The sequence below is a fragment of the Dipodomys merriami genome, unplaced genomic scaffold (genome assembly GCF_024711535.1).
Source record: "Dipodomys merriami isolate MVZ:Mamm:240054 unplaced genomic scaffold, mDipMer1.0.p SCAF_2, whole genome shotgun sequence".
In the NCBI taxonomy this organism is placed as follows: Eukaryota; Metazoa; Chordata; class Mammalia; order Rodentia; family Heteromyidae; genus Dipodomys; species Dipodomys merriami.
The window spans coordinates 78853916-78871036 of NW_027203381.1; the positions used below are offsets into that span (position 1 = coordinate 78853916).

At 35.1% G+C, this 17121-nt stretch overlaps 1 protein-coding gene across 14 annotated transcripts in view; it reads left to right on the top strand.

Annotated features, from left to right (window-relative positions):
* Zbtb20 (zinc finger and BTB domain containing 20) overlaps positions 1-17121 on the top strand; it is a 730255-nt gene that overhangs the window by 369361 nt on the left and 343773 nt on the right. For 13 of the 14 annotated variants that reach the window (XM_070030175.1, XM_070030177.1, XM_070030174.1 and 10 more), the window contains one exon: positions 1003-1050. The exons of the other annotated variant lie outside the window; for it this stretch is intronic. The gene's annotated coding sequence lies outside the window, so the exon portion shown is untranslated. The remainder of the gene's footprint in view (positions 1-1002; positions 1051-17121) is intronic. 14 annotated transcript variants of the gene reach the window in all.

The window sequence follows — 17121 nt, forward strand, 5'->3', positions numbered from 1 at the left end:
GGACTTCTTTTATTTCTATAAATTTTAGGATGATAACTGAAGAAAAGCTTTAGGTGATATAATTCTTTTAGAAAGTATTTTATTACTTTTTGATACATGAACTCCTAATCTTTCCAAATCAGTTTGGGCTTAAGGGAACTATGCTGGTCATTGTTAAGGCTATCTTTCTTGTCCTGGAGTAGGGTGGGTGGTCTCTAGGAAAGGCACCTGTGCCTTCTAAATATGTTAATGGGATTAAAAAGTAAAGCTTGTGGAATTACGAATTGGCTGGCTGCTTGTTAAGCAAGCAGTTTTTAAAACACAGATTACATAATATTTGAGGACTTGGTTGCTCCACAGTTGAAGCTTTTTAAATTTTAATTTGGGGTTTGTTCTGTTGTTCTGTGACTTGGCATAGAAGGTTTTAGTTTTAAAAGGTTTCAGTTCACTCTTTGCATTTCTCTTACTGGACTTGGAATATAATATTACACATTATTTTATACTCAAGAAGGAGGGGAAGGCTAGTAGCCCCAAACTCAGAAAACTTGTGGTAAATAAACTGTAGTTTGTTTACCCTCCAAAAAATATTGCCGAAACTATTTATATCCAAGACATGAGTAACAACCAAAAACAAGGAGAAATCAGTTTTTATATACAAAATGTATAAGCCCAAGTATAGGAAGATTCAAATGGAGTTGTATAAAGAACTACAAATAATTAACCATAAATGTATTTTTTCAACACATTACAATGAATTACAGAAATGGGCAACAAGACTTTCATAGCTAGTTGATACTGGTTAACAGCCTTCAAGTTAAACATAACAGTGGTTACAAAACCACTCTTCTCAGTGCACAAAAAAAGAAAGCATTCCCAAAGGAAAACCATCTTACTCTCTATAAAGTATCATTAAGTGAAGGTACCAAGTTGAGCAATAAATAGATTACTTTCTATGATTTCCATGTTGTCATGCATTTATTAAAATAAAGACCTAGCATTTATAGAGTACTGTTTTCATTTCAGAATGTCTCAGTGGCAGTAACTGGATTTTCCTCACAACTGCACTGGCTGGTGAGTAACTTTCATTATCTCTAATTTATAGTCCAAAATTCTGAAACACAATGAAGTCAAATACATTTCTACCACCTGCAGGAAGATATTTACCTAAGGGCTATGGTGAGACTACTACCACAAGTACTAAATTTGAACAGAACATCTTATGACATTGGTAAAAATTAATTCTTTTACATTCTGTTTGCTCATTTGAAATATCATCATAGAAGAAAGGATTAAAAACACTATCCCAAGAACCCACTATTACAGATATTAACAAATATTTTTCATGTCAGTATAACATGTGGAGGAGATGGGGACAAACAAGTCGTTTAAGGATTCAGATGGACCTGTTGCAACAATGAGAAGTACAAAATATCATGTCAAAACCAACTTTACAATGTCGGTGTGGGGGGGGAGGGGGGTATAATTGGGTGGGGGGAGGGGGGAGGCTGGGAAGGGAGGTGAAGGGTAAACAAAGGAGGAGGCTGCAATGCTTGGTAAGAAATGTATGCATTATCCTGCCCATGTAATTGTAGCCCCTCTGTACAGTATGTTCTCAAATAAAATAAAATAAAATAAAATTTTTAAAAAAACCAAATATTTTTCAAATGACTTTGCTACATAGGAGTGGAAATGTTTAAAGGACTTTTGGGGAAGGTTTGTTTTGTTACTTTTGGTGTTTTTTTTTTCAAAAGCTTACTGAGTGAACAGAAAAGGTAATCATGTGAAGGTAACTGTGGTATTTCGTATGTGGAGCATTAGATATTGTATATTAAGTAACACACAAAATTCTCCAAATACATTTTGTAATACTTTGAATTATCCCTTTGTATTTGATAACATCCTGAAATCTTGAGTGCATTTTCTTCATTTGCATCATGTTAAAAGCAGATACAATTACTCTTGCATATACCCACAAACAGAAGGAGGACCTGCTCCATAGGGACATGAATACATGTCCCTATGGCCATACTCCATATTTACTAATTAAGAACACCAAGACCAGAGGGACAAGTGAGAATACTTTGAAGCTTCATCTTGAGAATTTATTAAAACATTTGCATTGTTGTCTCCAAGAATTCTTGATATTTTAGTGGCTTGGAGCAAGGACAGGACTTGAAGGTATATTGATGGAGCATCATCAAATCAGACAGGGCCTAAAAGAGCTAAGTTTTCTAGAGGTTGAACTGTACTGAATTACAACTGGCAAACGTAGTGGAGAGAAAGGAGGAGGAAAAGAGTGACTTCTCTGGCATCTGACTGTGTTCTGCCTGGCTCCATCCAGGCCAATTTAGTCACAAACATCATATTCATCCAAACCTTTAAAAGTTACACTGTTGACTTCACTTTATATGAATGTGCATCAAATGAGGAAAATAGTCCTTAAGGGTAGTTGAGATAGCCTTCTAATAGGGATTTTCCACATCCATCACACTTGATCCACAGTAGTCCTTCTGTTGTTTCTAATTCTGTTGCCTGTCTATCTCTATCTCTATCTCTGAATGTATCTATCTTGTCTTTGAAGGCCACAAGCCTGTAGGATCTTAACTCATCTCCCTCTCAGCTCCCATGCTGTACTTGTTCCGTTGCCCAAAAAGAAACTCCTATCTGTGGGATCCTCTCAGCTCAAAGGACAGGCGTACTCTATAACTTGTCCCTCCCTTCTCATTAATCACAAAATGATCTCATAAAGACCTGGATATTGTAGTGTGCTACTTGAAAAAAGAAAGTTGATTCCGCCCTATTTCTTTCCAACACACAGAAAAGCTCTCTATGTTTCTATGAGATATCTGTATTGATGTTTCTTTTTCCATGGATATATTTCACTTCTAGGCATGAAGATTTAAACTATTAGGGCAGTGTTGTATGTTTGCAGTTACTCTGTTTTAGGAAATGAAAAGCTCCTTGGGAAGGGAGAGCTCATCTTTTCCACTAATGAATAAATATTTATTTTCATTTAAAAATGATACATGCTCATTAAAAATAATTTAGAAAAATACATAGGAGTAAAATGAAGAAAAATTAAAGTAATTATTCCTATAATTTAAATCCAACCATTAATAACCATTTGATATATTTTCTTACTCTCACTTTCCCCTGAGGATGTATTTTTTAAAGATGTGGTAATCATGCTTTCTATATAATTTTATGTCTTGCTTTCAGAATTTAACCTAAGAATTTTACATGTAATTATATAGTTCGTATAGACATTTTAGGTGAATATATACTATTCCTGAAGAGGAACTGATCATTCAAACTAAATATCCATCAAAATCATTATTATTGCTATTTTAACCTTTTATGTCTTCACAATTCCATGAATATGAATATTAAGTAAATCAGTCAAAATTAATGTATAAATGAAAGTGCAAAGTAGTATATATTTTTATGTTTATTTCACAAAAAATTTCAAATACATGAATGTAACCAGATCTACAATGATAAGCTCTCATGAACTCATTATTCATTTTGGGGAATTCATTTTGGCCTGTCAATCCTGCTTTACTCCCTTGTTCTTGTGAAGTAAGCCCTGGACATCATCATATTAAGTCTATTAATATTTCAGGTTCATCAAAACATCTTAGCATATAAAAGTTAAAAAGAATTTCAGTAAAATAGTTCTAGCCATTGCATACAGCAGTATTTTTTTCTTAGTGTCTTGCGATTGTATTTTCTAATATGTTACAATTGCTCATAAAATCTCATCAATGTGTTTCATATCTGTAAGTCAAAGTGCAGTTTGGTTAGCTGAAGAGACATTTCACAGACTTGGCTATGTTTTTAAGGAAGCTTCTTCTTTTCGCATTTTTTAATTCTTCTCCATTGTTATTATTGGATGTATGCACTCATTGTGTACAATTCTTTATCTGAGGTAACTCCAGTCTAGCTGCATACCAATCTAGCCACAACTAACCCATACAGGTAAAATACCGCAAACCTATTTAAACCAAATTTAACATTGTTTCTACATTTTAAAGTTCATTTGAAGAAGTAAAAAACGTATGATGGGTACATGGCACTCTTTAAGACTTCTGAAAAGAGAGAAATTGTATAATAATAATCTGGGTCATATTTTTTAAGCCCTGTGTCTAAAGAGAAGAGATGATGCACTGGAGAAAATTGCCTGTGTGTATTCCTCTAGTGTGTTCTTTAGAGAACTTCCTATGAGCTAGCTTTTCGTGGTCAGATCAGATTTTTCACAAAATGAGTTCCACAGATAAGAAATGCTGAGTTTTGTCTTGTCCCATTGCCTTTGAATCATAGATCAATGACTGTTTAGTAGCAATGTGTTGTCCAACAGGTGTTTCACACTCATCAGAAATTCAGGATGTGAGTAACTAAGTAACATACTGCTTCAATATAAACTGAATTTATGTGTTACTCTGGTCTATTTAATCTTAGGAACACATTTTCCATTGGCCTCGAAAGTGAGTAGCTAGAATATTGATGTGTCTAACTCTTGAGGAAGGAAAAAAAAAAGAGTTTCTCCACCACACTAAATCTCTAGAAAAATACGATGGTTTACAGTATGGACACATACAAAATATTTTCAGCTGAAGCTGGTAGAGAAAAGCACATGGAAAAAAAAGTAATAACATAAGCAATAAACTATCCCAAGCAAACAGAGAGCATCTGTAAAATTTGCTCTACTGTATGCTATGTGCTGTACAAATATAGGGGTTTTTTCTCCTTTTCATTTCTTTTTACCCTCAGTCTTCTGATCATTTGTTTTTCCTTTATCCTGGCTTGGCACCATCTCATTAAAATAAAAGCAAAATTTCAGAAATATAGCTGATGGCTTGGTGTTCCAACAGGTATCAAAAGGAAAGATAGATAGGAACTAGGGTAATTCACTGTGATCCCGTATGCCAATATATAAAGGCAACTAATACGCTCCTATTATTTTAAGATTAACTACACAAAAACTACAATACATACATCTTTACTTCTCATTCTATGCTTTTCTTACATTTGGTGTTAGATTATTGCATGCCTTGTTTCATATAAACCTTGTCTCATACCTTAAATCTTCCATTCACAGTAAAGATAGGTTTATTCATGATTCTGTATAGATAGTATATTATACACTATACCTAAGAACCATCAAAACCTCATCATAATAACAGCTATAATAAAGTAATACTATTAATGATAGTATTTTCTTCATGGTGGGTGTGTGCACCCTCTCGTCTTGTTATTCATGACCTTTTTGAGTCCTAGTGTTTGTTTACTTGTGGTTACATTTGTGACCTTTAAAACGTGTGATATACAGAATATGCTGTGGAGATCATTTGCTCTTTGCAGTATGGTCTGTCAGAAGCCATGCTAAGCTCCATAGACAATTGGTTCTGTATGCTCTGTCCCTCACTTGTAAGAATTCCTAATGTGAAATTAATGAACACCTTCTGGTCAAAAGTAATTTGCTTTCTGGGTGTTTGCTGGCCACTCTGTGAGTCAATGTAATGTATTTGTGGTGTGGATAGGTAACCTCTGAATACTGTATCTAAAGATTCTTGTAATTAATTATTTAAAGACACTTGATCCCTTAACTATTTCTCTTTCTTTGTCCACAAACAAGTTGATTGGTTAATCATCTCTTTGTTTATTTTTATTGTTGTTGCTGTATACATCAGAAAGAGGAAAGCCTATTTATAAGAAGTAATTACAATGGCAAAATTGTACTTTCTGTACTGTTCTTCTTTTCTCATGTTTGGTTCCAATCAAGATCCATATTCTAAAGAAATCAGTTTCATTTTTCGCTAGGAAAATGATAGAGTAAAAGAATAAATCCAGTTCTGGAAAGTGATGTCAAGTACAACTTGACACAATTACAAATATCAATTCATTCAAACCTTGGTCATTCCTTGATAAACTAAAACAAACTAAAAACAGAAGCTACTTTTGAGACCTTTGTAGAGGGCTAGACTCTTATGAGGATGTAATGGGCCTGCTGAACTCATGGGAGCCTTATGTACTTCTGGGATAACTTATTCAGTCTCTCCTAGAATCAAGACTCACACAGATTTCTCTAAATCTAGAAAAAGCAAAACAAAACACCAAAGATTAAGTGGACCTTTATGATTATTTACAGGTTATACTTTCAATGAACTTTTCTTGATTTATTTATTTCAGGAAACTTCTTAAGACATAAATGTGATTCACTACTTTTTCAGGCTTTCCAGCTTCTTTTATATATTTTAAATTTTATTCATTTAAGCCCAGAGAAATCTGATAGATCCTGAAGGGACTTGTGCATATTTGCATCGAGCCCAAGATTCAGTCCCTTGCAGAAATTCAGGTTGTCAACCAGTGATCTTGTCTTTGTCTTTTCTCATAGTTCTGCCTGTGGCGCCTGTCACTAGCAGTCAAATAAGGACAATTTTACCATTCTCTCCTGCTGCTCTAATTTTTTTTTTAGTGCCGGTACATGAATTTGTTATTCTTTATAATTCCCTTTGAAGTTGGAAATCCAAGGGGAATCTAAAACCGACCAGATGTTTCTGCTGCTGGAGAGGGAAGAGAGTAAGGATTAAGTTTAACAGAAACTTGGTCTCCAGGAAAAAAAAATCAATTCAGCTGGAAATCATCTTTAAATGCATTCATTTGCTGCATATCTGTTAGTTAATTTGCATTTACTAGTCCTTTGTAGGCAATAACACCTATCGATTTACTCTGGGGGAAATTCATAAATTTTGTGAACAAATAGATTCCTGTTGTGGTTTGCTCAGAACTGCTTTCCTGATTCAGTTTTAGTTCTGTTGCTCTGCATATTCTTCTCACATGTTTGCTAGTAAGGTTTTTCTGCTGTCACTGCTGATAGTGAAGGGTCACTATCATGTCATATCCGGGTTAAAGGCTAGGTTTGCAAACTGTTTCAAGAAGGTGAGGCCAATACCTACAGCTAGTAAGGAAAGGAAAGAAGGCATACCCAAATGGGTAGTCTTTTTGGAGAATGTCACCCTTTATAGAGATAATGGAGGTCAAAAAAAGAAAGAGAATGATTCTTTCCGGCTAAAAAAAGAGAAAGGTCTTGTGGTCTTTTGAGGATTTGGCTGACATTGCAAACAATATGAATAAACAGGTTGGGAAATGAAAAATGATAGAGTAGCTAAGCCTAGGAAAACACAAAAAAGAAATGGACATCTTTGAAATAACATCTTGGGGACTCTTAAAATGAATACCCAAAGCTTTGGGCCCCCATACATACATAAGGGAAGAATGATTAAAATAATAGAGAGCAATCTTAAAAAACAAATCAGAATATTTCTCTACTTTGCTCGATGCTTCACAAAGACATGTTACAGAGGGGAGGAATGTTTTATTTGTTTGTGTCCAGTATAGATCTTCTTACATTGCTCTCTGCATTTCCTAAGCATCCCTGGGTTCTAGGAGAACAGAAAGATCTGAGTAACTGCTCTCTTACCTTGCTCAGTGGATTACATATTTGGAAACATTTCTCACATCTCACAAGGGCATGAGGGATGAATGCTCTCCACACAGAGTTTCTATTACTCATCCTATCTTATTTTTAAATAGAAAGTCTGAGTTCTCAGTAATTACATTAAGCTGCTTAAGCCACACATATCAATTGCATATACCGTTTTAAGCATTTTTTCAGCCTTTCGAAACAGAGTAGAGGAAAAAGACAGAGAGAAATCACTTAGCAGCTGATTCACTTATTTTAAGCAGCTTTACCCATTTTAAAATATAAAAAATTCAGGTCCTGGAACATTGGGTGATTTGAATGTTCTATAAGGATTTTTTTTTTTTTTTACAAAGTCATGTATTTCACATTGAGAGACCTGGATTTTCAATTTAGCCCTTAAAAAGTGCATTGAAATAAGGGAGTTTTGAGCCTAAACAGTTTCTCTTTTTCATTTATTTATTATTATTACTATTCTTTTTGGTCAAAGTAGATGGTATGAAAAGCATTTATGTTGGTCGCACTGCTGACAGAGCTTAACCTAATAATCCAAGACTTGGAACTTGGTGTTTCAATAATGGAAACACTGTTTGAGGTATTTTCCATTCAAAGCAGCATCAAAAGTTTTTAATTAACACCATCAGAAATTAATAGGCCAAATGCAAGACAGGGTTCCTACATACCCCACTACTGGGAACAAGGCAACAAGTGGAATCCATTGTGTATGTTTGTGTTGTATAGTGTATTTTTATTTACTTATTGAAGCAGAGTCCCAGCTGCACATTGCATGGCTGAGCCCAGAGAGGAGAGAGTGAAACCTGCAGAAGGCTGCTTCACTTCAGTTTCATTTTGCTCACTGATTATTGTCCTGAGTTCTTTGTGATTGTAATTGGTTAGAAAGTTTGAAATTAGCAAGTCCTTGTCAGCCCATGAAAGCTTTGAAATCAGGAGGCTTGATACAGCTATCAAGCCTGCAGAAGCCTAATCGCTTGTGGTGCTGAGAGCTCCTGAGCCCTGAGCATTCTCAGTCCACAGGCTGTACCCCCTTGCCATTCACTACCCACTGGAGGGCCTTGTCTTGGAAGGGGGCTTTGTTTTGGCCCCTTTCTTTTCTATCACTGAAGCCTACTGCAGGATGAACAGACCGACTAATGGGGCTGGGAGGCATTGGGAAATAAGAGCAAATGGGAAGAAGGCTGCAGTAGATGATCAAGGGAATAGGGAAGAAGGAAAAAAGCGGAAAAAGAGCCAAAAAGAGAAAAAGAAGCAGGATATAAGATGGAAAATGCTTTGTAAATATTGACAGTTGGTTTCTGAGCTATTGAGTTTGATGTCTCAGGATGGAACTCAGTGACAGAGTCTAAAGGGCCCTGGGGGACTTTTTCCCCCCACATTGTCAAAGGGAAGCTACATTTGTTCAGAAAAGGACTATAACCTTCCCACTACTCCTCCCCCACCACATTTTTAGGGATTAGCAATACAATCCTTTCCTTTATAAATTATTCTAGGGGAATGGATTTATCAACTCTTCTGTAATCACAAAAGTATTATTGTTTAAATTGATGCGGTGAGCTCCAAAACAACATTCTCCAAACTTGTCAGCTGCTTGGTAGATTGTAAAATGAACTGGCCTTCCTCTTTATAGCTGCTTGGACCAGGTTGTCATTGTCACCAATGATAAAATGTTTCTAAAAGCTCACAAGTCTTAATAACTTTCTATTAAGCAGACTCATTTAGGTTGAAAGCCTTCAAGTTAAACATATTTCAATGCAATCTTTCATCTCTTTGAATTTCTCCTCTACTTTTTTAATGAAGCAAAACAAAAATGCAAGTCATAAAACTTAGTTTCACAAGTTTAAGATAGAAAATTTTTCTCTAAGTCCAATCATGGCAAAATGATGCAGACACGGCCATTTTTGGAAAATCTGCTTAACATGAAGTTTAAACATTTCTTCATACAGACACAGGAAAATCAATACATCTAGAGGATACATCAGACATCTAGAGGATATTAACCTTTCGATGAGTGTCAAAATGTTCGTTAAGAACTTTATTTCTTAGGTGAACAGTGCCTGATTTAATCTGCTAGGGTTTGACTTTGCAGCAGTCAGAGATATTTTGTGTGGGGTATAACTGAGTAAAGAAGCTAGCATGCCAACTCTCCTTCCCAAGCCCATCCTTTTGGAATGTTAGATCACTGTACATTATACCCCTGCTAAGTATTTGTCTGCTACAATAGCATTTGTATCTGACACTTCTGACCTAACAGAACTCCAATCTCAGCAGTTTCTGAACCTGTCTTCTGTGAGCCCATACTTCCAGCTGAAGTATTCTTTTATAAACTCTGCCACAGGATCTTCTCCCATGCTAGGCAGGGCTAAGAAGAGGGACCTGAAGAATAGACAATTAGACCTGTCTATAATCACTCAGAAAAAAAATTGACTCATAAATTTGGGCGATACACAGTTGTTTTTTTTGTGTACAGGTATGACTTTTTCTCATTTGTGGTAAAGCATTATGCACCCTTTCATGTCCTAATTTTGTCACTTAAATCTGTATTATCTATTTTTATTTTTTCTCACATAAGTATGTTTGAAAGGATAATGCACAAGTCTCTTTTCTGCTGTTTAATACCCATCATAAACTATGACCAACTTATAGTATGTTCCCAAACTGAGATAAAATCTCAATTGCTCTTCAAAAAAGAGAGTCACACTCTAGGAATGATAGTGGCATTTTGCCATAATTTGAAGTATCTTTGTATAATCCAGTGGGCTTCTGGGTTCTTCTGTGAGCCTATGAAGCCATTCTAGAATGAGGCATGTTAAAGTCTTAATGATATCTATTTTCTAAGAGAAATACAAGATCCACTGTATTCATAATTAGCACTAGGACAGAGGTCACTTTCCAAGAAACATAACAGTAAGGTTTCAGAATACAAATGACAATGAGATAGAAAGTTCAAAACCTTTCTCCTATATGTTAGGGTCTAAAACACAGATTATTTCCTGGGCAAAGTGACCAAGATAATCAGAGAGAGAGAGAGAGAGAGAGAGAGAGAGAGAGAGAGTGTGTGTGTGTGTGTGTGTGTGTGTGTGTGTGTGTGTGTGTGTGTGTGTGTGTGTGTGTGTGTGTGTGTGTGTGTGTGTGTGTGTGTGTGTGTGTGTGTGTGTACCAGTACTGGGGCTTGAACTCAGGAGGTCTTGGGGGCCCATCCAGTGCTATTTTTGCTCAAGGCCAGCACTCTACCACGTGAAACACAGCTCTATTTCCAGTATTTATGATAGCTAATTGCAGATAAGAGTCCTACAGCCTTTCCTGCCCAAGCTAACTTTGAACCATAAGCCTCAGGTCTCAGCCTCCTGTGTAGTTAGGATAACAGGCATGAACCACTGGTGCCTAAGATGATCACTTTCATACCACAAGATACTCCCATGTTGGATCAAAGAAGGTGAAAGATTAAGGATGCTCCAGGGAAAGGCCCTGGAAAATCTCAGGTAGTTTATTTTGGCCTTGAGTTTTTGTGTTAGCAAACTTTTTTCTCTTTTGCTTTGATATAAACTTATCAACCTTTAATTTGAGAAGATAAATTATTGGAAGTTACAGAATTTCTTCCCAATAGTGTCTACATTGTCTGCTCATATGATGTCTGCTAACATGAAAAGAAGCTACCTCATAAAGCTCAAAGCCAAAGTCAAAAATTAAACAATACCCCTCATGTCTCCTCAGTAGACTGAGCATTACAGTAAGGATATATGGTAAAGTAGATGAATATAAAGTTATATAATTGAAAGCAAGTAAAGACTTAGAGAAGTGAACACATTCTATCACATGTAAGATTGGTTTGAATTCAGAAACAAAAGGTTTGAGTAAACAATTTAAGAACCTTTGTATGTTCTAGAGGCTTTTCAGTAGAGGATGATAGCACATTTGCAATCAGTATGTATCAAACTACCACAATCTTTCTTCCTAGATTACTTTTGAAGTCCTTAATAATGGTAACCACCGAATAGAAAATTGGGGTCAGAGAAAGCACAGTAATTAGATTCTGTTCAAGCTCCATCACAAAATAAGGGTTAAATTACATACAATGTTATAGATGGTTTCCCTCAGTATTATCATATCTATAATAAGAATGTGACCTGAGTTAGCTATTTTTTCCTATGGAAATCATTAATAGGTATTATAGAATATATAGATTAAAACACCAAAGGGTAATTAGACCTGTCTATAATCACTCAGAAAAAAATTGACTCATAAATTTGAGCGATACACATTTCTATTTTTTGTGTACAAATATGACTTTTTCTCATTTGTGGTAAAGCATTATGCACACTTTCATATCCTAACTTTGTCACTTAAATCTGTATTGTGGAAATATTGTATGCCTTTAGGTAATCTTCAACATTAGTCTATAACCTGTTTGTTATATTCCATTTTCTATCTTCATCTGTATGAAATTTAAATAAGATCTAATTTTTTCTAAAGCAAATATAGTTTAAAAATTAGGGCTTTATGATTAGTGTCATTGGAGTTACAGAATTTGAGAAACTGAAGAAAAAGAGAGATGTTGAGAAACTGAAAAGAAGAAAAGAGCTAACATTTTATAAAGGCCATTTGGTGCCATGCCATGTGCTTGGAACTTATGTAAGCCATTTTATTTAATAATCGTTTGAACTAAGAAGTATTATAGCATAATAATTAGACACTGGAAACTGGTCTATGAAGTCCAACTGAATAGCTACTAACTAGCTTTGTGACATGAAAACTTTGTCTTCTCTTTTTCTCATTTCCCCTACCATAAAGTGGCAAGGATGATAATAATAGCACTGAGCTTCTAAAAAAATCGTTGTAAGGATTAAATAAGATAAAAATGTAAAATGTTTAGGACCAAAGTAAATGATATTAGCTATTATTTTGTATCTTTCTGTTTTATTATGATTATCTTCAAGTTGTACACAGAAAATTTCAATACAACATATGAATTTATGAGCACAGTGTGACTTATCAATGTCATCTGAGACAAGCAGAAATGGTCAGATAAGATGATATTAAGCAAAATGAACCCCAAGATAAGGACACAAGTGGTTTTTTTTCTTTCTTGCTATTGTTTCTAACATATTAATAAAATACCATGTGATTTTTTTGTTGTTTTGTATGTCTTTCCCCCATGGTATAACACCTGTACAGTTTTCACTGTATTTGATGTTGGTATTATTTGGGGAGTGGAAGGGAAAAAAACAAATAGTTTAAATAGAGATACAGGTTGACCCATTGCAACAATGAGATGTATCAGACGCCATGTCAAAAAACGAACTGTACAATTTAGGCGGGGGTCAGGGGTGGGGTGGGAGGGGGGAATGTCATTGTGGAGATGGGAGGGAAGGGATGATAGGGGAAAAACAAAGGAGGAGGCAACAATGCTTGATAAGAAATGTACTCATTATCTTGCTCATGTGATTGTTACCCCTCTGTACAGTATTTTCACAATAAAAAACTTATTTAAAAAGAAAAAGAAAAAGAAGGTACAGGGAGGAGAGGAGTTGGGAGGGAGAAAATGAAAGGGGGTAACAGTGTTTGAAAGAAATGTACTCAATATGACCATATAAGATGATGCTAAGTGAAATGATCTCCAAGACATGGACACAAGAGGTTTTTCTTTGTTGTTATTGTTTGTTTTTAATGTAATATCTTTTTTTCCTTTGTGTTTTATCCCCTGTTTTCACTTTAGTTGATTTTGGCAACCTGGGTATTTTGTATATACCTTTAGCTGAATTAGGGAAGGAAGTGGAACAAGAAGATTGTGAGACAGAGGACAGTGAATGAATGCAATAGCGATACTCACAAGACAATATGTTGGAAATGAACTGTACAACATGGCGGGGACGGGATGGGGAAGGGAAAGTAGGAGACAACTGAGGGACGGGATAATAAGTTTGACAAGAAATATGCTCACTGCCTTATGTAACTGTAGCCCCTCTATTCATCCCCTTTACAATAAAGATTTTTTAAGAGGAAAAAAAGCCTTTCTTCTCCATCTATCCCAACTTCACACATTCCCTCAATTTTCCTAATTTCATTTTCATAACTTCTCCATTAGCTCATCTATTAAAATACAAATTCAGTTTGATTTCAACTTCTTTGTTATAACTGTAGATTCTAAAAAGAAGCAATGAAATGTAAATACAAATGACTAAAGACTTACATTTTATTAAAAATTATGCCTCACAAGTATTCAAATAATTGATACCTGGGAATTTAGTTAATATTGTTCTGCTCAGTTATACATTTCTTTAAAATGAATAAATCCTAGCCAAGTTAGTATTTTTGATGAGGATTTAAATGAGACTAGTCTAAGTTTGAAATCAATTACTTGCCTGAACAATAATTGGCTTCTTAAAAATTAGTTGTTTCTCTTTTGCATTATAACTAAATTGTTTATCTTAACTATTATCAGTAGGTAAGTTATTCATATATTTTACAAATACCATAGGCACTTATATATCAGTATAAGATAGTCATTTAAATTTATAAAACTAGATGGTGCATACTAGGTGGTGAACTGGTACATTTGTCAGATTTCTATAGCTTATTACCAGCTTTCCTAAATCTAGTCTGGTCTGTACTCAACTGATATATCCATTGTTTTCTCACATCAGTAACATTCATGAAAATACAATGTTTGTTTTTGTCCTATGATTGTAAAAATTTATATTCAAGTAAGCAGAAAACATTTTTGTTAAGCAGCCTTTAGTGTCTTCTGTAGGCATATAAAATGATTGAAAAAAACTAACAAGTGAAGAATGAATGATTGAATTCATAAATATCATATTCAACTACTGGTTACTGAGCACTGCTTCTATCAGTGGAGCATTTGGGTATCATTTCTCGGCTATATTCATCAATACACTGTGCTTCTTATATTTGGAAGATTCAAGGCCAAAACCCTAAGGTCGTTAACTATCTAAAGTCTAAATGGAGGGTACTTAGCCTGGCACTGGTAAATAGGTACCCAGGAGTTGAACTCTGAGGATTGTGGTTCAAAACCAAACCAGGCAGACAAATCTGAGAGACTCTTATCTCCAATTGACCAGCAAAAATCTGGAAGTGTAGGTGCAGCCCAAATGGTAGAGTGCTAGCCATAAGTGAAAAGGCCAAACAAGAGCTTGAGACCCTATGTTCAAGCCCTTATAGCAGCACTAACTTACAAGTAACAAAAGAATAAAGGAAAGAGAGAAAGACAGAAAGAAGAAGGAAAGAAAAGGAAGGGACTCAGTATCGTTGCAGAGCATTGGGAGAGTGGAGGCAAGGCTGTGACCTCACATCAGGTATGTTTGGCTCAATGGTAATGATGTTAATGTGATAAGCCTTAGGCACGGGGGTGTGAGGGTGGGGGGAGGTTAGGCACAGCTGCAGCTTTCAAGAGCACATCATTGATGTCTTGTGTGAAGTTTTATTGGCTAGTTAGTGGGAAATATTGAAGATGACCTTAATTTAGAGAATAGTGACATATCCACTCTGTGCTCCTTAGAAGCCAAATTTACTTCCTTTATTCAGGATTTGAGTAGCATATAAAGAAATAGACAACTCCATCCTTATGGGATAGACAGGTTAGCTGGTAGAAAAGGTATTATCTAAAATAAATTCAAAAATAGAGTCACCTTTCTAAAACATGGCCAGCATCACAAAGTGATGGGTTTGTGAGATAGCCTGGAACATTCTAGACATGAGCCACATGCCCAGCCCTTTATCTTATTTTGTAGATTGCTTCTTACTAACTTTGCCATGAATAGCCTTATACTGTGACCTTCCTACCTTCCTTCCTTGGTAACATACACCACCATACCCTGTCCTGAAAACAAAAATTTATCAAATTATTCCCTATCTTGAAAATATCTCCTTTATAAAAATACATAATAGGATCTAAATTTGCTTTATTTCATTAGAAAGCTCTTTTCCAACAATCAATACAAAGATAGGCTGGAACGACATTCTGTCAAGCACTCATACATTGCCTCTACATAATAGGCCCTCAGCTCATGAATCTAAACATTTCATCATCTCATCTTTACTCTTTCTAACCAGCCACACCGACAACTCTTGTACTGTTGTTTGGGGTTGTTTTTGTGGGGGGGAGGGGACAGTCATGGCACTTGAACTCTGAGCTTGGGCACTGTCCCTGTGTTCTTCAAGGCTAATGCTCTACCACTTGACAGTACCACTTCCAGTTTTCTGGAGATTAGAGTCTCATGGACTTTCCTGCCAAGGCTGGCTTTGAACCGGGATCCTCAGATCTCAGCCTCCTGAGTAGCTAGGATTACAGGTGTGAGCCACTAATACCTGGCTCTTATACTGTTTTTTAAGGGCAAATTTATCTGCATCTTTTCATTCTCTTTTGTAATGTCTACTACAGGGTACATATATAATACATATATCTTTAATAATTTGTACAATGTTAACTTTATGGGTTCATATACTTGTGGCCTCCAAATAAATCCAGACCAGTCTTCTTTGGCATTATAAATAATTCTACATAATTGAGCTACCATTAAAGGTTAGATTTTTAAAATGTTTTCTTTTCTTAATAGTCTTTCCTTTAGAAATTATCGACTCAATACAATTCAGAGTCATACATAAGAACTAATGGTTCTCTAAAGCGTACCTGAAAACTATAGACTTAAAATTTTCCTCTTCAAAACTTTAAATAGAACTTGTTTAAAATCATAGACAAAACTCCACTCATACCATCGGTGTAGAGGTGAAAGGGATCCCAACAATACTTTGGCTCACTGCAGTTTTTGGCAGCAGTGATTTTCCCCTTGCTCTTCTATTGTTGTTGTTGTTGTGTTGTTGTTGTTGTTGTTGTTGTTTTTCTCTACTTTCTTGAGAAGATGTGGCTTTGTGCAAGTTCTGTCTGTGCATTTTAAAACTGTTTTTTTAAAAAGGAGTGGAAGCAGTTTTCAGAGTAATGCTGATATTAGTCATGCACAGCACCCATGAAGAGGTACTTTTTAAGTTGAATATGTTCTTATTTTCTTGTTTGTTAATTTTTAAAGTCAATCCAAACATGAAGAAAAAATCAAATTTTGCCAATTTGAAAAGAACAAAAACAGCTAAACCTCCTTTTAAAATTTCTAAGCTATTATGAGAATATTACAGACAAAAGATTGTACATGAAAGATTTTTTTAAAATCAGGTTGCTTTGCTTTTCTTTAGGCACTTCAAAAGTCTTTGTCAGATATGAAAAAGAAATATAGTCAAAATGAAGAGTAAATATAATTAAAACGGCTCCTTGCCTTGACATATAAGCTTCTTATGGGCAAAAATCTGTATAAATTTAATACTATGAAACTTGGGCTCAAAAGAAGTAATAGAAAGAGTGGGTAGGCAGAAGTGTGATTTTTACAAAAGTAGACATAGAAAATTGCAGTAAGTAAAATGACATTAAATTCTTAATTGCTTTTGATGAGAAAGTTTTAGATCTGTAGTATTTTTTTTTTAATTTCCAGGACTTGTCATGTGCCTGACTCACAATAATCTCTTTTTAATAGTAAATTAATGAATTATATTAGATAAGCCACATTCGTTTGTTGTAAGCCCAAGCTTTCTGGAAACAGAAATAATTAAGAACTCAATTGAATGAAAGTTAAGATCAAATATTT